A 9,022-nucleotide genomic window follows, 5' to 3' on the forward strand; every position below is an offset into this window, starting at 1 on the left:
AGCTGAATTCTGGCAAGTTTTACCTCATACGTCTAAGACATCTTTATTTTTTTTTGACAGGAAAGTAGGATTTATTGGTGGGCATGAGTAAGGAGGGGACAGCGCCAAGGCTCTCACGAGCTCAGGGCCAGCCATGTGTCCAGAGAGTCACGATTAGGGATGTATCTGACCCCACAGCCATCGGGGATGAGCCGCTTTTCTCCCGCCATGTTTTCAAACTCGTCTGCATTAAACTTAGTAAATCCCCACTTCTTGGAGATGTGGATCTTCTGGCAGCCAGAGAACTTGAACTTGGCCCTGCGGAGGGCCTCAATCATATGCTCCTTGTTCTGCAGCTTGGGGTGGATGGACATTATGACTTGGCCAGTGTGGACCCCGGCCACTGTGCCCTGGGGCTTTCCAAAGGCACTGTGCATACCTGTCTGGAGCCTAGATTAGGGACAGCATGTCAGTCCTGAACGTCCACTGGAAAGGGCTGTCTCCAAGGTCCCTTCGGGCAAACCATACAGGCAATAGGCTGTGTATACTACACCCAGGAGGCTGCTCTTTGCAGACATTGCACCCCGGGCCCTCACGGGGAAAAGAGCGCAGTCAACTTAATTGGCTGCAAACATCTAAGACATTTTTTACTTTACATTTGTTTCCTTTGAGTGTGGGCAAGGCACATTGGATTAGCAAATTAAAATGTACTAATTGTACATTATTTCTTCTAAGCAAAACAGATGGTTGTGTTATTAAAAAAAAAAAAAAAGAATGTTTTTGTTTTTTTTTTTTTTGTGAATGAAGAAGTGTCTGAACATAACCTAATGCCAAGGTTGGGCCTTATCTAAAGTTGTGAAACTGTCGACATTTACCTGGAGCTCCTGTTCTCTCTTTTTTCTGGCTCATCCCTTCTGCAGTTAGTCTCCTGGCTGCTCAGGGCTCGCACGCCTGGATATCTCCACCTTCCTCACTCTTACACAAATCCACACGTTACAGCCCCCTCTTTACCTCTTGTGCTCTGCTAGGTGCCTAAGAGTTAAGATCATTTTCTCATGAGATACGGCTAAAGGAAAATGAGTACATTACCACTCTCGAGCAATGTCATTCCTTAATCTAGTTAAGATGACTAGTATATGTTTGAGCAGGTTGGTCGCAGGTAGTTTTGATTTAGAAAACTTGTTGACACCTTTCAAATCACCTAGAAAGGAGACACCCACTCGGACCAAATGAATGACCATTAGCATCCCCGGGAATACTGAGCAACCTAGGATATTATTTTTAAATGTAGGGTTTGTTATTATTCAGGTATGAGGAGGCCAACAGATCAGAGGATGATTGTTCTGGAAAAGACAGATCGTTAAAGTCACAGATGCCAAGACGAGAGGGGCGTACCATCCCATGAGGGGCCATGTGTGGAAGCCGCGGGGTTAGATAAGAGGCTGACGGAGCAGGGAACGCAGAGGCTAGCACAATAGCCTTTCCTGAGGTTTCCATAGGACAGTGTGGGCAAGCAGTGTAAGCGTGTTCAGGATTGGTTAGTCTGGATCATTTCAGCAGGCTCTGGGGTCTAGGGACTGTCCCTAGTTATCTGGCACCTGGCCCTGGAGTGATTCGGGCTGGTGGAGGGTACCCAGAATGTAAGAGGTCTGTGAAAGCCCCTACAGGAGAGTTGGGGTATGTGTTTTGGATTGAATGGTTTGCCTATGAAAGCTGTGCTCTCAGCCCAGTAGTTCCTTACCTTTAGGAATTGGCCAGCCCTGGCAGGGACAGTCTCTCCAGGATCAGCAAGGGCCCAGATGTCGGAGATTCAGAGACGTGGTAAATATAGACATTGATGCGTATGTCCTGACTCCAGAAGATTTCATGTCTCCTGGGCATAATGACACACATCTGAGAACTCTCAACAGAAGAAAACATAAAGTGGACCTTCCCTGAGTGTGAACCATGATAAGCAAAGCAGATGTACTGATGAGGTTTTATGTATTTATTTTTGGCCGTACCGCACGGCTTGTGGGATCTCAGTTCCCCGACCAGGGATCGAACCCGGGTCCCTTGCAGTGATAGCGTGGAGTCCTAACCACTGGATCGCCAGGCAATTCCCCTGATGAGGTTTTAAATTTCACTACAAGAGAGATTTTTCAGATTATCATTATACTATTTTGGAAGCTGCCAGGCTGTAAACCTCTCTACTTGGAATAAAATCCTTAAAAGGATCTTTGACCTACTCCTGATGGTAGACAAACAGCCTTGTCCACAATAGAAGTCTAAGCAGTTTCTAACTCATACTTGCACCTAAAAGTTATGTGTCCTCTAAAAATCTCTTCATATAGAAAAAATCATTGCAGATAATACTTCAATTACACTAAAGTGTTCCGTAAAAATGTGGCAGAAGACCACACTGCAACTGCATTTTAACTCCTCCCCCTTGATGTTTGCTGAGAAGCTTGTTATTTCTTTATTTCTCTGAACAATATCCAGGCAGCTTCAAGAGAAAATCCATTAAGGCCCCTAAATTTGCATTTGTATAGCAGTTTTCTCAATTCTTTAACACAGTATGGAGGAAAACATTATGACAGCTGCCGTGCACCCCTAAAGAAACACTGTGTTGGAAAGTAAGAGAGGTCTGTGGAGGATTTGGATTCACTTGAAAAAATCAGCTGTGGGACCTGCCAAATTGCTGCTAGCTATCGCAGACACGACGCTCATTAAGAAGCCCCACTGGCTCACGATTTATTGATTAGAGACCAAATATCCTGGAAGACTCATAAATTACTCTTTAAATGGGCTTTTAAACATCCCTCCTACATCCCACCAATGGATTATGCTTCAGATACATTTGCAGCTGACTTAATCTATGTGAAAATTTATCCGTTCTTCCTATCTCATTACTTAGATTGTTATATAAAAAGATTATGTAGCTGGAATATATTTAAACAACAGAGTTTTTGTTAACAATATATTATCAGTCCTATTAAATTCTAAAAACGATTTTCAGGGAGATGTTACTTCAAATCTAGGTTTTAATATTTGAGTGATTTGCTAAAATGCTTTCTGGATATAGGGGTTAGGGCATTCACACGGATCAAGCTACAGATATTTTTATTCTAAAATAGGCTTTTTTTAATTTGGAGGAGAAAAAACAAATCAAAGTATCAGAATTTTCTCTACCTCCCCAGGTATGAAGGATATTTAATAGTTTCTGCAAAAGCTTGAATGCAAAAAATTGTCAGCATTCTGTGCATGAGGTATGAGAATTAAAGAAACCAACCTCTGGTTTCCAAACAGTTTAGAAAATTGAAACTAAAATGATTCCATGCTAGCAGTAAGCTGGACATAAGTAGAAAACTAAAACAAAATAAAGAACAGATGGGCAAACAACATCATGTAAACAACAAACAACGGTAATTTTTAAAGCTATGAAGTTAAAAAATAGCTGGATATGGGCTTCTCTGGTGGCACAGTGGTTAGGAGTCCGCCTGCCAAAGCGGGGGACACAGGTTCGATCCCTGGTGAGGGAAGATCCCACATGCCGCAGAGCAACTACGCGCATGTGCCACAACTACTGAGCCTGCGCTCTAGAGCCCACGAGCCACAACTACCAAGCGCGCGTGCCACAACTACTGAAACCTGCATGCCTAGAGCCCATGCTCCACAACAAGAGAAGTCCGCGCACCACAACAAAGAGTAGCGCCCGCTCGCTGCAACTAGAGAACGACCACACACAGTGATGAAGACCCAATGCAGCCCAAAAATAAATAAATAAATACATTTATTAAAAAAAAAGAATTTCCTTCCTTTTAAAAAAAAATAGCTGGACATAGACTTAAGTAGGTAGAACAACTGAAAAACTGGAAGACGATAAAGCTGTAAAAGCATCTTCTAAGTGTCAGTCATTTATTCAAAGACAAACCCTCATTCAGAACAATACTATTGATGGCCTTTGTCGTGTTAGACATTGAAGAAACAATGGCAATCTAGCCAATGTTTTCTTCATCATGGAATGTAAAGACTATTTTGAGAAAACAAAGATAAGATATAACAAAAGGACGGCATGAGTGCACATTAAGTATGAAATACTTTGGGAGCATATAACTGGTCCAGAGGACAAAGGATGAAGACTTGTTTCCTGAGACAATAGCATTAAACAGAGATGTAGATGAGGCACTGGCATTAGAGACTGAGTGATGCCATAAGACAGAGGTGGTGGTGGTAGTAGTGGATGTATTGGTTGGTTGGGGAAGTGACTACACATAAAGGACACAACAGCAGAACAGAAGCTCTGAAGTGAGGAAAAGGATAGCAAGTCTTCAGAACTGAATGCCAGTCAGCACTTCCAGAGAACAGTATGAAGATCTGATGAGCAAAAGGCTAGACCATGTAGAACCTTAAAGCTCTCAGTCAGGAATTCCACCTTACACTAAGAGAAATGAGAAGCCATTGGTGGGTTTTAATGAAGAGGTTTAAAATCTATACTTAAAACTACACAAATCACCTAAAGAACCATGTTGGCAGTAGCATGGAGGCTGGCTTGTAAGGCAGTGATAAATGGGGGATAACTAGGTATGAGGCTATTTCATTAAATTATGTAAGAGATGATGGGGTTTTTTTGGACTAGGCTATTGGAAGTAGGGTCCAGGACTAGAGAAACGTAGAGGAAGTGAAAAACCATAGCACCTGGACATTGGCAGCATGTGAGTAATAGGAAACTGGAAGAATCAGGAAAGATTCTTAAGTTTTTAAATTGAGCAGACATACAGTTGTTGGAGGATTTATTGAGGTAGGAAACACTGGAGGAAGAATAATTTATGGAAGAGTTCATGAGTTCTGTTTCGGACGTGTTGAACTTGAAGTGTTATACAATAGCCCTGTGTCATGACTTGCAAGCTGTTAGCTATGTATAGTATAAAAGATGCAGTCAGAAGAGAGGTCTGGGCTTCTGTCAGTCAGCATGGGCTGGATTATGTCACAGCAAAATTTCAGGAAATTAGAACAAGTTTTTTTTTTTTTTTTTTTTTTTTTGCGGTACGCGGGCCTCTCGCTGTTGCGGCCTCTCCCATTGCGGAGCACAGGCTCCGGACGCGCAGGCCCAGCGGCCATGGCTCACGGGCGCAGCCGCTCCGCGGCACGTGGGATCTTCCCGGACCGGGGCACGAACCCGTGTCCCCTGCATCGGCAGGCGGACTGTCAACCACTGCGCCACCAGGGAAGCCCAGAACAAGTTTTATTTCTTGCTTTTGCTACATGCCCATTGTAGATCAAGAAGGGAGTTCATCAGATCATTTAGACACCCAGGCTGATTGAAGCCTTACTTTGTTATGATGCTGCCACCTCTATTGAGGGCTTCAGCATTGACCGTGGCAAGGCAAGAGAGTACATAGAAGGCATATCAGCTCAAATATATCCTGTCCTGGTGACAAGTGACATGACACTTGTCACTTCCGTTTACGTTACATCAGCCGAGGCAAGTTATATGACCTCTGCTGCAGTTCCCATTTATTTTCTACGAAGAGGAAGAGATCCATAAAGGTTTTTGTGAGTGCTAGTAATGGCTACCACAGAATTGATGATGTCATTTTAGGTGATCCTAACATATGGCCCACGTAGTGAATACTTATCATGTGTGATGCCCCAATATTTTCCCTAAATTTTGGTAACTCCTCATATTATTAATCTATCTTCACAAGACAGAGGACAGAATATTTATATTCCAGACCCGCTTGCAGTTTTAGATGCAGGCATGCGACTTAGATTTTTCCAGTCATTTGAACCCACTTGAGATTTACATTAGAAAATTAGAATTGTGAAGAGGTGACTATGAAAGGAAGAATACACACTGTAGCTCATGTGATGACAGAGACTGTGGTTCTTTCTGGGTGTGGAGGAAAGGAAGGGAGTGCAGCATCAGACATCCAGTCCTCAGGGCAATCAGCCCCAAGTGGCACGGCCATGGTATCTTTTCCAGAGGTGCCCCTTTGGTGCAGTGTCATTGCTCCTGGATGGGTAGCTTCAGAATCTGATCCTCTGACTCTTCCCCAATTTACATTAGCTCATAAGTTCCCTTTAAAAATCCATTTTCTCTTTCAATAAATCAGAATATTTTACAATATTTGCAATTACAAGCCTGACCAATGTGGTATTTGATTCCAGGAAAGGCAACAAGCTCTCAAAGAAATGGAAATCAGGGCTTCCCTGGTGGGGCAGTGGTTGAGAGTTCGCCTGCCGATGCAGGGGGCATAGGTTCGTGCCCCGGTCCAGGAAGATCCCACATGCCACGGAGCGGCTGGGCCCGTGAGCCATGGCCGCTGAGCCTGTGTGTCCGGAGCCTGTGCTCCGTGATGGGAGAGGCCACAACAGTGAGAGGCCTGCGTACCACAAAAAAAAAAGAAAAGAAAAGAAAAGAAAAGAAATAGAAATTAGTGAGTGGGTTATTTAACCTGGTTGAGCTTTGGGGTATTGAAGATCTAGCTAGTCCAGAACTGGGAACTCTGGTGGTTAATGGCAGAGCAAGTAAAAAAGTTACTTAAATCATCCTCTACAATGAAATGGCTATTGAAGACAAGACTTTGGAAAAACATGTAGCTGTTGATAAAGAATGAGTAGGGAGGACGAAGGATTACAAGGAAGAGAAGGAAGACTGCCTGCTCCTAGCTGTACTGGGGAGCTGTACTGGGGAGCTTAGGGACAGAAAATGATAAGATCAAAGTTTTAAATTCTTGGCTCAAGGCAGACGGTAAGAGAATCAGGGACTTGCTGTGTCTGTCAAAAGTATTTGTTGCAACAGCAAGATTGACATAGTTAAGAATAAAACATCAGGCCTGGTGCTCTGGGTTGCTGAAATTCAGATTAGCTTGAATTTACCTCTTTGTCAGACTCCTTAATAATAGCATGGTGAATGGAAAAGATCTGGACACTAGATTCAAAAAGAAGGCATTTGGGAGAACCCTAAAGGAAGAGAAATACCCAGACATTTTGTTGAGTTTTGGACACCAACTCTGAGTTTATACTACTGGCTGAGCCACTTCTGTAATTCACTAAAAATGCTGGGTTTATTGGGGGGCCAGGTGATTAATGGATGTCTCAGTCAGCTTGGTCTACTATAACAAAATACCACAGCTGGGTGGCTTAAACAACAACTGTGAGATTTTTTTCCCCACAGTTCTGGAGGCTGGGATATTCAAGACCAAGATGCCAGTAGAGTCAGCCCACCTTCAAGACTCATCTAAACGTAATTACCTCCCAAAGGCTCCGCCTCCCAGTACTGTCACATTGGGGTTTAGGGCTCCAACATAGTAACTTGGGGAGGGACACAAACATTCAGTCCATAGCAAGGGAGGTTGGGCACGAATATATTTCAAAGTAGGCCCTGTGGGTTTGCAAACATCCTGTTGCTATTTCCCTAGTTCCTTGTGATAGTTGGAATAAACATAATCAGTTACTGGAATGATTTGCAGATTGGATTCATAACTCATGGAGCAAACTATTATGGCTGGCTAAGTAGAAGTTCCTGGACCTATTCTTTGCCTTTAAATTTAAATTTTAAAATTAAAAACCAAAGTGTTATCATATCTCAGGTGGAATTATAGGGATTTATATTCCCACCAAAGTAGTAGTTGACACTAGATTTTCCTACATTTAATTAGGTATTAATTCTAATTTCAACGACTGTTTTAGATTCAGTCTTATTTCATGAGGAAAATTTTCAAAAACAGGCTTGGAATAGCACTTGGAATGCAGCTATTGATATGGTAAATACCATTTCCTATCCTAAGAACTAGAGAACAGCAGTAACACTTTGCTTTCACCTGGTACAAACAGCAGTACCTCTTTACTATCTTGCCTTCAGAACTGCATTACATCTATGCCTCTGTACCGTAATTTATTCTAGGGGGACCTGATCTTCTCACAATGTCAGGGGGCATCAACCAAGTTCACTGTATTGACAACATCACGAGGAAAGGAATTTGAAAGCAAGTACTCTAGATTTTGGGTGGACCAGTTTTGTATGCATGCTAAAGTTTGGGTAATAAATACCATGGAAATATACAGAGGTCTGCCACCTTAGAAAGGCTTCTGATTATACTGTGGTATAGGACATGGTACCATGTACTATTTGAAGTGAAAGGCAAGTTCCTGTACCTTGCCCCGTAATTCTCTAAAAAAGAAGTACAGTGAATTTCTATGGATATTGGAGAAAATGATCACATTTGTGTTGGCTGCTTGATTGATTTGCCAAGGGACTCCAAGGATGCCATTTTTTAAGGGAGTCTCAGCAAGAGAAGGCTTTGTAGTTGGACCACACGCCATGAAAGCAACCCTCCAGTGGGCCCTATGACAACCAATCCGATTGTGCCCAAAGTACCTGTGGCAGAGGAGGTGTTGGTATAGAGCCTGTGTCAAGTCTTAATAGGAGTGTCATAGTATAGGTACCCAAGGTTTTGAAGCAAAATTGCAACCTCTTTGCCAGTAACTCTTTCCTTTTGATTAACAGGTTTTGGTTTTCTGGTAGAAACAAGATCATGATGGGCACTGAACAGCTAGCGATAGAGCACCAAATGACCTGATCTTATATTCATAAACTTGGTGTTATCTAATAGGCCAAGCTCTAGAACTGATTACTCCCAGCAATAACCCATCAATTAGAAATCATTTATACGTGTTTGGCCTCAAGCAGGTCCTGAAGGACAAATAAGTTGCATAAACACATTTGTCATAGTAGGGTGTCCCTGACCTTACCCCCTCCCATGGGCAGACCAAAATTACAACTATTTACAGAGCAACTGTCTACGAGAATGACCTGGAGACTAGCAGAAAGGATTTTCCACGACTAAAGATACAAAGAAGGAACCACAACAAGATGGGTAGGAGGGGTGGAGATGTGGTATAATCAAGACCCACAGCCCCAGGGAAGGATAATCACAATTGCAGAGGTTCTCCCCAAGGAGTGAGGGCTTTGAGCTCCCCAGCATGGGGGGCCTGCACCAGGAAGACGAGTCCTCAGAATGTCTGGCTTTGAAGGCCAGAGGGACTTGCATACCGGAGA

The 9,022-nt window shown here is 43.0% G+C and overlaps 1 non-coding gene across 1 annotated transcript; it reads right to left on the minus strand.

Annotated features, from left to right (window-relative positions):
- Positions 1 to 473: 473 nt before the first annotated feature.
- LOC116763841 lies at positions 474 to 610 on the minus strand. Its single transcript, XR_004352653.1, has one exon. It is a non-coding gene; the product is annotated as a small nucleolar RNA SNORA70 (small nucleolar RNA).
- Positions 611 to 9,022: the final 8,412 nt, after the last annotated feature.

The sequence above is a fragment of the Phocoena sinus genome, chromosome 12 (assembly GCF_008692025.1).
Source record: "Phocoena sinus isolate mPhoSin1 chromosome 12, mPhoSin1.pri, whole genome shotgun sequence".
NCBI classification, from domain to species: domain Eukaryota; kingdom Metazoa; phylum Chordata; class Mammalia; order Artiodactyla; family Phocoenidae; genus Phocoena; species Phocoena sinus.